Source organism: Phyllobates terribilis, unplaced genomic scaffold (genome assembly GCF_046119375.1).
Source record: "Phyllobates terribilis strain yellow unplaced genomic scaffold, ASM4611937v1 Scaffold_4__5_contigs__length_816908805, whole genome shotgun sequence".
NCBI classification, from domain to species: Eukaryota; Metazoa; Chordata; class Amphibia; order Anura; family Dendrobatidae; genus Phyllobates; species Phyllobates terribilis.
Window position 1 is genome coordinate 270,483,187 of NW_027362764.1, and position 12,753 is coordinate 270,495,939.

Genomic DNA, 12,753 nt, shown 5'->3' on the forward strand with positions numbered 1-12,753 from the left:
CCATTCATGACCAATAGACAACGCCAGAAGCGTCTAACCTGGGCCAAGGAGAAAAAGACCTGGACTGTTGCTCAGTGGTCCAAGGTGTTATTTTCATATGAAAGTAAATAGTGCATTTCATTTGGAAATCAAGGTCCCAGAGTCTGGAGGAAGAGTGGAGAGGCCACAATCCAAGCTGCTTGAGGTCTAGTGTGAAGTTTCCACAATCAGTGATGGTTTGGGGAGCCATGTCATCTGCTGGTGTACATCCACTGTGTTTTATCAAGACCAAAGTCAGCGCAGCCATCTACCAGGAAATTTTAGAGCACTTCATGCTTCCCTCTGCCGACAAGCTTTTTGGAGATGGAAATTTCATTCTCCAGCAGGACTTGGCACCTGTCCACACTGCCAAAAGTACCAATACCTGGTTTACAAACAACAGTATCACTGTGCTTGATTGGCCAGCAAACTCACCTGACCTTAACACCATAGAGAATCTATGGGGTATTGTCAAGATGAGATGATGGAAGATGAGAGACACCAGACCCAACAATGCAGACGAGCTGAAGGCTGCTATCAAAGCAAGCTGGGTTTCCATAACTCCTCAGCAGTGCCACAGGCTGATCGCCTCCATGCCACGCCGCATTGATGCAGTAATTGATGCAAAAGGAGCCCCGACCAAGTATTGAGTGCATTTACTGAATATACATTTCAGTAGGCCGACATTTCGAGTTTTAAAAACATTTTTCAAGCTGTTATAAATTATTCTAATTTACTGAGATAATGACTTTTGTGTTTTCATTGGCTGTAAGCCATAATCATCAACATTAACAGAAATAAACACTTGAAATAGATCACTCTGTTTGTAATGACTCTATATAATATACGAGTTTCACTCTTTGTATTGAAGAACTGAAATAAATTAACTTTTTGATATTCTAATTTTGTGAGAAGCACCTGTATTTATAGACAGCAGTAAACTATTTTCTATCCCATCCACAATATGTAGTAACATTGTTGTGTGTTATTTAAAGGTTCTTGTTCTACTCAGCACCTGTTACTTCTCATTTCCTTGGAAAAAAAAAGTGAAGCTTGTAGTAATCCACCTTGTGCAATATTCAATTACCTAATGTAAAACGTTGGAAATAAATACACTTAGTATAGATTCTGTCAGCTCTTCAATTAGGAATAAATTTAAGACTTGTTGAGGAGGCCTCTTTTAATTGTGTTCTTTTGAGGAAACTCCGTCTCCCTGGAGGATCAACACCATTCTGCTTATATTATCAGTCCCCCAATGGTGAACTTGAGAAATCAATCCACTAATGTATAATTTGTAAAGCTTCCCTTACTAACAAATGGATAATTGATTCTTTCACAAATGCTGCATCCCAGCGGAACTGAAACAGAGTGGATAAGAAACTGGAGAAGGGAAAGCACTTTAAGGCTGAGACAATGCCATATTAAAATGTAAGTAACTATTGGTTTAGCAATAAAATCTAAAAGTAATCCTACAAAACAAAAAGAACCCTGCAAAACATCATAAAAGTAATCCTACCAAATATCACAATAGTAATCCTATCATAAAAGTAATCCTACAAAACATCCTAAAAGTAATATTACAAGACATCATTAAAGTAATCCTACAAAACATCATAAAAATAATCCCAGAAAACATCCTAAAAGTAGTTTCCTTAAAACGGTTTGGGCAGCATGTATCACCTGACAAGTTCCCCTTAGAGGGGGCTGAACTGGGCCCCTTTACTCTAAAATATACACAAGATGAAAGATGGTAAAAACGGCAGATTCTGACCATCTTGGCTGATCATGATTATAGAACACCACCTGACCCACTGTATAGTAGACTAATGCTTACCATAAAGTGATGTGTCATTTCTGATTTCTTTCAGCCATTATCAGATAAAACTAGGATGCAGGGTACGACTGGCCAACTGCAGAAAATAATTTGCCACTTTAAGTAAAAACATTCTGATGACTGAAACTTTATTTTCTAGACTATGTCTTTATCTGCTAGATTATTCTAATATATTGATGATCGGATCATTTAACATAAAAATAGAGTATAGCTGGTCAATCATAAGTGTATTTCCAGCTTAGAGAAGATTGACAGCTCTCCTAACTTTTATATTTTAGCAAATACTTATGTGCCCCAAAATATAAGAATCCAAAGGAATCATTTACAAATAAATTGACAACTGGGCAATCCCATTCCCTTATTATAGAGCTGGCATGGATTGGACAGTGTTAACATGTGGAGGGGACAAACCCAAACTATTTTCTTATAGTGGTGTATATGTAAATGTACACTGCTCAAAAAAATAAAGGGAAAGCTCAAAAAAATAAAGGGAACACTCAAATAACACATCCTAGATCTGAATGAATGAAATATTCTCATTGAATACTTTGTTCTGTACAAAGTTGAATGTGCTGACAACAAAATCACACAAAAATCATCAATGGAAATCAAATTTATTAACCAATGGAGGCCTGGATTTGGAGTCACCCCCAAAATTAAAGTGGAAAAACACATTACAGGCTGATCCAACTTTGATGTAATGTCCTTAAAACAAGTCAAAATGAGACTCAGTATTGTGTGTTGCCTCCACGTGCCTGTATGACCTCCCTACAACGCCTGGGCATGCTCCTGATGAGGTTGCAGATGGTCTCCTGTGGGATTTCCTCCCAGACGTGGACTAAAGCATCCACCAACTCCTGGACAGTCTGTGGTGCAACGTGACGTTGGTGGATGGAGCGAGACACGATGTCCCAGATGTGCTCAATCGGATTCAGGTCTGGGGAACGAGCGGGCCAGTCCATAGCTTCAATGCCTTCATCTTGCAGGAACTGCTGACACACTCCAGCCACATGAGGTCTGGCATTGTCCTGCATTAGGAGGAACCCAGGGCCAACCGCACCAGCATATGGTCTCACAAGGGGTCTGAGGATCTCATCTCGGTACCTAATGGCAGTCTGGCTACCTCTAGCGAGCATATGGAGGGCTGTGCAGCCCTCCAAAGAAATGCCACCCCACACCATTACTGATGTTGCAGGCAGCAGATCACCCTCCACAGAGTCTCCAGACTCTGTCACGTCTGTCACATGTGCTCAGTGTGAACCTGCTTTTATCTGTGAAGAGCACAGGGCGCCAGTGGCGACTTCGCCAATCCTGGTGTTCTGTGGCAAATGCCAAGCATCCTGTACGGTGTTGGGCTGTGAGCACAACCCCCATCTGTGGACGTCGGGCTCTCATACCACCCTCATGGAGTAGGTTTCTAACCATTTGTGCAGACACATGCACATTTGTGGCCTGCTGGAGGTCATTTTGCAGGGCTTTGGCAATGCTCCTCCTGTTCCTCCTTGCGCAAAGGGTTGTTGCCCTCATACGGCCCCCTTCACGTCTCCTGGTGTACTGGCCTGTCTCCTGGTAGCGCCTCCAGCCTCTGGACACTACGCTGACAGACACAGCAAACCTTCTTGCCACAGCTCGCATTGATGTGCCATCCTGGATGAGCTGCACTACCTGAGCAACTTCTGTGGGTTGTAGAGTCCTTCTCATGCTACCACGAGTGTGATAGCACAACCAACATTCAAAAGTGACCAAAACATCAGCCAGAAAGCATTGGTACTGAGATGTGGTCTGTGGTCCCCACATGCAGAACCACTCCTTTACTGAGGGTGCCTTGATAATTGCCAATAATTTCCATCTATTGTGTATTCCATTTGCACAACAGCATGTGAAATTGATTGTCAATCAGTGTTGCTTCCTAAGTGGACAATTTGATTTCACAGAAGTTTGATTTACTCGGAGTTATACTCTGTTGTTTAAGTGTTCCCTTTATTTTTTTAAGTATATATATATATATATATATATATATATATATATATATATATATATATATATATATATACACACACACTACAGACCAAAAGTTTGGATACACCTTCTCATTTAAAGATTTTTTTCTGTATTTTCATGACTATGAAAATTCTATATTCACACTGAAGGCATCAAAACTATGAATTAACACATATGGAATTATATACTTAACAAAAAAGTGTGAAACAACTGAAAATATGTCATATTCTAGGTTCTTCAAAGTAGCCACCTTTCACTTTGATGACTGCTTTGCACACTCTTGGCATTCTCTTGATGAGCTTCAAGAGGTAGTCACCGGAAATGGTCTTCCAACAATCTTGAAGGAGTTCCCAGAGATGCTTAGCACTTGTTGGCCCTTTCGCCTTCACTCTGCGGTCCAGCTCACCCCAAACCATCTGGATTGGGTTCAGGTCTGGTGACTGTGGAGGCCAGCTCATCTGGCGTAGCACCCCATCACTCTCCCTCTTGGTCAAATAGCCCTTACACAGCCTGGAGGTGTGTTTGAGGTCATTGTCCTGTTAAAAATAAATAAATGATGGTCCAACTAAACGCAAACCGGATGGAATAGCATGCCGCTGCAAGATGCTGTGGTAGCCATGCTGGTTCAGCATGCCTTCAATTTTGAATAAATCCCCAACAGTGTCACCAGCAAAGCACCCCTACACCATCACACCTCCTCCTCCATGCTTCACGGTGGGAACCAGGCATGTAGAGTCCATCCGTTCACCTTTTCTGCATCGGAGAAAGACACGGTGGTTGGAACCAAAGATCTCAAATTTGGACTCATCAGACCAAAGCACAGATTTCCACTGGTCTAATGTCCATTCCTTGTGTTCTTTAGCCCAAACAAGTCTCTTCTGCTTGTTGCCTGTCCTTAGCAGTGGTTTCCTAGCAGCTATTTTACCATGAAGGCCTGCTGCACAAAGTCTCCTCTTAACAGTTGTTGGTGTGCTGCTGCTAGAACTCTGTGTGGCATTGACCTGGTCTCTAATCTGAGCTGCTGTTATCCTGCGATTTCTGAGGCTGGTGACTCGGATAAACTTATCCTCAGAAGCAGAGGTGACTCTTGGTCTTCCTTTCCTGGGGCGGTCCTCATGTGAGCCAGTTTCTTTGTAGCGCTTGATGGTTTTTGCAACTGCACTTGGGGACACATTCAAAGTTTGCCCAATTTTTCGGACTGACTGACCTTCATTTCTTAAAGTAATGATGGCCACTCGTTTTTCTTTACTTAGCTGCTTTTTTCTTGCCATAATACAAATTCTAACAGTCTATTCAGTAGGACTATCAGCTGTGTATCCACCTGACTTCTGCACAACACAACTGATGGTCCCAACCCCATTTATAAGGCAAGAAATCCCACTTATTAAACCTGACAGGGCACACCTGTGAAGTGAAAACCATTTCCGGTGACTACCTCTTGAAGCTCATCAAGAGCATGCCAAGAGTGTGCAAAGCAGTCAGCAAAGCAAAAGGTGGCTACTTTGAAGAACCTAGAATATAAGACATATTTTCAGTTGTTTCACACTTTTTTATTAAGTATATAATTCCACATGTGTTAATTCATAGTTTTGATGCCTTCAGTGTGAATGTACAATTTTCAAAGTCATGAAAATACAGAAAAATCTTTAAATGAGAAGGTGTGTCCAAACTTTTGGTCTGTACTGTACATCGACAGAGCAGCCTTTGCAGTTTTGCATCACTAATCTGTCTGCAACAGGTAACAAACACAACTCACCTTGTGTCTCAGCTCTGCTCTGCATAGTTCTTACATGCTCCATTGTGAGGTGCAGGAGAATTGAGCTCCATTAGAAACCAGTTAACAATGTAAAAGTACACTGGTTGCTATACTGATGTAGAGAGCATAAGATGAAATTGGTCAGGCCGGATACAGTACAGGAGCAGACAGTGTATTCTACAGGTAATATGCACTCTATATCAGAGGTGGAAGTAGTAGTATGCTCTCTGTAGCAGAGATGGAAGCAGTAGTATGAGCTCTACAGTAGTGTTCAAAATAATAGCAGTGTATTCAAACACATGAGTTAAGCGCACAATAATTTATACTAGTTTTTATTTCCATGCACTGGGAACATTGCACACGGTTTTCTAATTCAAAACATGAAGAGAAATATATATAATTTTTAACTACTTTACAGAAAATAACAAAAAAATGAACATTAGGCTGTTCTAAAAAGTAGCAGTGTCTGCATTTGTTTTTACAAACTCACAATATGTACTTTTTTTTAGGATTTAGCATTCCTGTGAATCACTAACCTAATATTTAGTTGAATAACCACAGTTTTTTTTAGAACTGCTTAACATCTATGTTGCATAGAGTCAACCAACTTCTGGCACCGGTCAACTGTTATTCCAGCCCTGGATGATTTGACTACATCCCACAATTTTTTGGCATTTGTTGGCTTTGCCTCAGAAACGACATTTTTGATGTCACCCCATAAGTGTTCTATCGGATTAAGGCCGGCCAGTCCATAACCTCAATTTTGTTGGACTGGAATCAAGATTTTGCTTGTTTACTGGTGTGTTTAGGGTCGTTGTTTTGTTGAAACACCCATATATATCTATATCAGAGGTGGAAGCAGCAGTATGCGCTCTATATCAGAGGTGGCAGCAGCAGTATTCGCTCTATATCAGAGGTGGACACAGTAGTATGGCATCAATATCAGAGGTGGCAGCAGCCATATGTGTTCTATATCAGAGATGGACACAGTAGTATGCTCTCTATATCAGAGGTGGAAGAAGCAGTATGCGCTCTATATCGGAGGTGGACACAGTAGTATGCGATCAATATCAGAGGTGGACACAGTAGTATGCGCTCTATATCAGAGGTGGAAGCAGCAGTATGCACAATATATCAGAGGTGGACGCAGCAGTATGCGCTCTGTATCAGAGGTGGCAGCAGCAGTATGCGCTCTGTATCAGAGGGGGCAGCAGCAGTATGAACTCTATATCAGAGGTGGACAGCAGTATGCGCTCTATATCAGAGGTGGACACAGCAGTATGCGCTCAATATCAGAGGTGGACACAGCAGTATGCGCTCTATATCAGAGGTGGACACAGCAGTATGCGCTCTATATCAGAGGTGGACACAGCAGTATGCGCTCTATATCAGAGGTGGACACAGCAGTATGCGCTCTATATCAGAGGTGGACACAGCAGTATGCGCTCTATATCAGAGGTGGACACAGCAGTATGCGCTCTATATCAGAGGTGGACACAGCAGTATGCGCTCTATATCAGAGGTGGACACAGCAGTATGCGCTCTATATCAGAGGTGGACACAGCAGTATGCGCTCTATATCAGAGGTGGACACAGCAGTATGCGCTCTATATCAGAGGTGGACACAGCAGTATGCGCTCTATATCAGAGGTGGACACAGCAGTATGCGCTCTATATCAGAGGTGGACACAGCAGTATGCGCTCTATATCAGAGGTGGACACAGCAGTATGCGCTCTATATCAGAGGTGGACACAGCAGTATGCGCTCTATATCAGAGGTGGACACAGCAGTATGCGCTCTATATCAGAGGTGGAAAAAGGGCAGAGCTATGTTGGCAAAAAGGCAGCTAAGAGAGACTGCAGTGCAATTGATTGACCAGGAGAACTGTAACTATAGCACGAAGGTTCCAACTGAAAGGTAAAGAGTCTGGACATTAATCCTTTTGGTGGGTAGAACGGTGATATGTAAAAAAATGGGGCAGGTTTAAAAATTAGTTATATTGGCACAAATGAATGTGTACATTATTATAAGACCGCAATGTGAATTTATGAATAACCGTTCAATGTCACTGAATTGATGGTAATAATAATTATCGGGGTTTAGACAGCCAGTCACATCCACAAATTTAGGTTGTGCTAACTCCATTTGTTACTGACACGCACTAGTCTGGTCTGTAGATGGGACCACAATAGTGCATGTTGTGAAGCGAATTGTTAGTGCGCACAGACACTAGTTATTACTGGATCAGTGTACCATTCAGTGAGCACACTGACCAAAAATACAGCCATCTTAGCCTGACCTAAGTTATAATGGACACTGAAAACAAGAGGCTCTAGCCCATTGTCAGAGGTGAAATGATGGAGCTCCTTTCAGTTTGCATTCCTCAGCAGTCCATCAATAGTCCACACAACCAGTCTCCAAATAATTCAGGTGAACTAGGGTAAATGCATTTCTAATGCCAGAGTATTCTTATTACATAAGGATGTTGTTGCCTGGTAACATTTTCATTTTCATGGAGTAAACAGAGCATAAATCTCCTAATTCAGACGAAACATGATTTAACCTTTAATGGATTAAAAGACTGTAGGACTTTGTTGGACTTTACAGATGGCGACAACAAAAGACACTTTGCACTTTCTACAGCTAAAGCCTTCCATAGAAAGTGCCAGGCAGGATCGGTATTATTGTTTGCAATAATAAAGATATTCCAAAATCTACATAATCTCAATGCAAGCATTTTATCATTGTGTTTTAATCTTAAAAATCATCAGTCTGCAAGAATGAGTTCATTCCCATAATGATAGCGGCAGTCATACCAGAGGTAACGGCGTCTTCGGAGATCCTTGGAAATTTGGCACCGAGCATTTTTCAAAGCACTAAAGCTTTTAGACACGCTACATAAACAAGTAATGCTCATAGTAAATGTGCGAAAAGCAAAGCTGTGTTTAAAATGTGTTGATTCTATTTATCATTTCATTTGGAAACATTATTTCCAGCCGCTGTTTCTAATCTATGTTACAATAAAAAGCAAATTCCCGACTACAAACTTATAATAATGCATCACAAAGTCCCCTGACAATAAACACATTAGAAAAGCGGCATCACAGATTTTTTCTGGAGGTCAATAAACCACATTTTGTGACATAATTAACCTTGGGTCGGGAGGTTTTTTTAAAGGCTAAAAATAATGAAGAAAATAACAAAATGTAACCGAAGCTGCTAATCTCGTTCATTACTCTGTATGCAAATATTCCTTGATGCCATCAGATCTGGGATGATAAAGGAGTGATGATAAAAGACAAGCATTGGTCTAAATTACCTCTTCTTAAAGGGAATCTGTCACCAGGCTTTTGCTACCACATCTGAGAACAGCATGATGTATTGGCAAAGATCCTGATTCCAGCAATGTGTCACTTATTGGGCCCCTTGCTGCACTTGTGATAAAATCACTGTTTTCTCTGCCGCAGATCTAGCAGTTCTCTGAATGCTGAACTCTGTATAACTCCGCCCACACCACTGATTGGGAGTTTTTTGTGTACACTGTGCATAGGCAGAAAGCTGACAACCAGTGGTGTGGGCAGGGTTACACAGTGCTCATGAATATGGAGGACTACCTGGCAGCTGGTTTACTAGTTCTCTAGGAATAATCTCCGGATGATAAAACAGTGATTTTATCAAAACTACAAGCAGTCCAGTAAGTGACACATCACTGGAATCGGCGTCTGTCTCTAGAATATTCTGCTCTCAGATTAGGTCTCAATAATCTCGTGACACATTCACCTTAAAGCATACCAATCTTTTCACTTAAAACCTGTAGGAAACATGGTTCAGCAGCCTTACCGCTACATAAATTAAAGCTGGTTTTGGTGCAAATACAGATTCTCATGCTCTGTAACTTGACATCTGCCAGTTAGGTGCTTAAACTTCTTTTTGTCCTACTTTCAAGCATACCTTGTTCCTGTAACTGTTCTGCAGCTTCTCGGCTCCAGACTGAAATCCCACCCTTCTGTCATGTCTGTATGAAGTTTGCAAGACAGGAGAGCAGGAGCAGAAAGACAAATGTTCCTTCTCTGCCCCTGTAATTCACCCAGGTGTCTCAGATTACACTTGGTAGCAGGCACTGGCCAGCAATTTAGACAGAAGGGAGACACTCGGTGGACAGCACTATAGAGTGAGATTTGTGGTAAGACTACATAATTTTTAAATTAAGTGCTTTACAAATTAAAAGTTTCCTCACCTTAACGTGCTTAACATGTCACTCTCCGCAAGGAGAAACGTTACTTCTTAGATACCGGTCTTACGCCTCTCACCCAGCCAAACCAGATCTCACACTGATGAGGGGCAGTACCCCGAAACACAGTGTCTGCAAATTGAGTTTCTGGTCTTGGCTTATATCCTAAGTCATGTGATAAGGCTCCTTAAAGGGTCAATATTGACCTTTAAGATTGCTACTTCCTGTAGGTGGCACTAGAGTTCTAGTTCTCTTCCTCTCTGAAGAGACAATTTACAAATTATTCAGCAGATTATCAAATAAGATCAAGTCATCTGAAAGTACCATATAAAGTAGATCCACTTAGACTGAACTAAAAATAAACATATGGAGTAAAATGATAGTAATCCAAACCTGCAAAATGTTTGGAGTGTACACAGCAGCTACAGGCTTATGCTGGGGGGAACGTGTTGAGCAGACATGTGAAGGCACTGTGTTAATTGTTAAGAGTTTGTTAGTTCTATACTGTGTGACCTCTTTGGTTTTTGTGGGTCAGTTCTTCCCTGTATGCTTCATGTTGTGACGATTAAGATAATGTTTGCCGTATGTCTCCCAAAATGTGTGAGAGCTGAATGATCCTGCTGAAATCTGCAATTAAAGGAATATTGTGTCCCAATGAGATCACCTAACAGCATTTGGATGTAATAGTACATCTGGTTCATGGTTACTCACAGAAGCCTGCAGTATAGGGCAGGGCGTCAAATTAAACTTATAAAAACAAAGAAGGATTACAGGTTTGTTTGTTTGTTTTTAAATCCCTCCCCTCAAAATAAATAAAAAAAAAAAGTGGGCTCTTGGAATACATGAATGAAAACCTGGGAATTAAATAGCTGGTCCAAAAGGCCAAAAATCATGAATCCCTGGTTTAGAGGGGTGCTCCAATCAAACATTCATGGCTTCGACGTGAACAGGAGTACCACCTTTTTCTGCAGCTCTTAAACAATTTAAAGGAGAGGGCAACACACAAGCACCCCTTTAAGGCAGATGTACTGGGCCTTGATAGTAGCCAGATTTTCCCTTATAGAAATCTCCCTTTTAAGGCTATGTACCCAAGATGCAGAAATGCTCCGGATTTTTTCCTGAGTGTTTCAGCATCTTCCTGGCAGAAAAAACGCATGCGGATTGTACATATGGATTGTACATGCGTTTTCCTGCCAGGGACATGCGGATGTGAAGCGTTCTTCACTTGCATTTCTGCATGCGGGTTGACAAGCGCTTTCCAAGCCATTTTAGCATCACTTGGAAAGTGCTTGACAACTTGGTCACACTGTATAAATCCATGCAAACGGCATATATAGTGTGACCAAGTAATAGTTGAGAAAAAGATTAAAAATGGTAAAAAATAAAAAAAAAACATTATACTTACCTTCTGATGGCCCCAGGTCTTTTCTCCGATGCATCCGGTCTCTTCTACGGCTCGAGGTGGTCTAATAGGACCCGCCATGACGTCATTTAGTCATGTGACAAGTCATGCAACCGACAACGTCAGCGGTCGCGTGACCCATCACATGACTAAATGACGTCATGGCAGGTCCTTTTAGACCATCGCGAGCCGTAGAAGAGACCGGACGCAGCGGAGAAAAGACCGGGGGCCATAAGAAGGTGAGTATAATGTATTTTTTTTATTTTAATTCTTTTTTTTTACAGGTACCATGGTACCCGGGTCTGGAGGAGAGTCTCCTCTTCTCCAGACCCGGGTACTATCCGCACATTGAATCGCTTAATATCCGCTTGTGCACATGTAGTGATGCGGATATTAAGCGATTCAATGCAAGTCAATGGCGGCGAAAACGCCGCAATTACGCAAAATAATTGGTAGTGCTGCAGATTTTTCCACAATGATAATCCGCAGCGGAAATTTCCACAGCATGTGCACCTTTAGGTAGGTGGCCAGTTAATATGGCTGACATATTTGTACATGACATTTTCTAATTTGTTGTCTTTGCTTGGATTTAAACTTCTAGATTATGTGACGACTTATCAGATGATCAATTTCATCCAATTTACTTACCTTAGTAGTCACTGCCACAATCTTTATACCCCTACCTCATTACAACAGTCATCTCATCATTCCTCCAGTCAACCCCCACTCAGTAATCACAGCTACAGTCTCCCAAGTCCATCACAGGGACATGGATCCCTTCAGGGACATATATATTAAAAAATAACAAAGTTGCTTTCAAGTTGCAGTTTGCCTTCCATAGTCTGTGTGTTGAGCTATCGATTTGTGGCAGCAAGATGATCAAACGGAGACTCCATCAGTGAGCTTGTTCTGGTGGGAGAGTTATAATTCTTTTCTTCCTTCTGAGCTCATCTCAGCTGATTTCTGACCACAATGTTCAGCTCATCTTTCATTTGTATTTATGTCTTTTGTGATATTAAAGCTTTCCTTGTTACCTCAATTTGCCATTTCTGATAACACAATACCTGAAGCCAATCCTTACATGCAGAAGTTGAACAAATAGTACAATATTAAAATATTTATTAAGAAAATACCTGCTCGGTGTAGAAGTATGGAACACTGTCACTGCGAAACTACAGCACATTAATAAACAGTCTGACAGTGTTAAGGAACAGAACTTCTAATAGGAATTTATTGTCACTTCAGCTTTGTGCATTCCAAGGCAAAGAAGCAAAATGTTCAAATTACTAATGCTCCAAAGCCTGCACAATGTAATATGTATTAGGGGTGAAGCAAGCGTTACCTGCTAGTGTATAAATATATAATATATGCCAATGGCATTTTCCTACTGAAGTGTATCTTAAAATATATTATGATAGGTGAGCTCTGACACTAGGAAACGTCAGAATGCCGATTACAAAGCTACTGTATGACTGGCACCACAACCACACAGCTCAACTCTATCCAGGCT

General features: G+C 41.3%; 1 protein-coding gene across 1 annotated transcript in view; it reads right to left on the reverse strand.

Moving 5' to 3' along the window:
* The window catches only part of VPS41 (VPS41 subunit of HOPS complex), a 308,457-nt gene that overhangs the window by 224,805 nt on the left and 70,899 nt on the right, over positions 1 to 12,753 (reverse strand). The window lies entirely within an intron of this gene.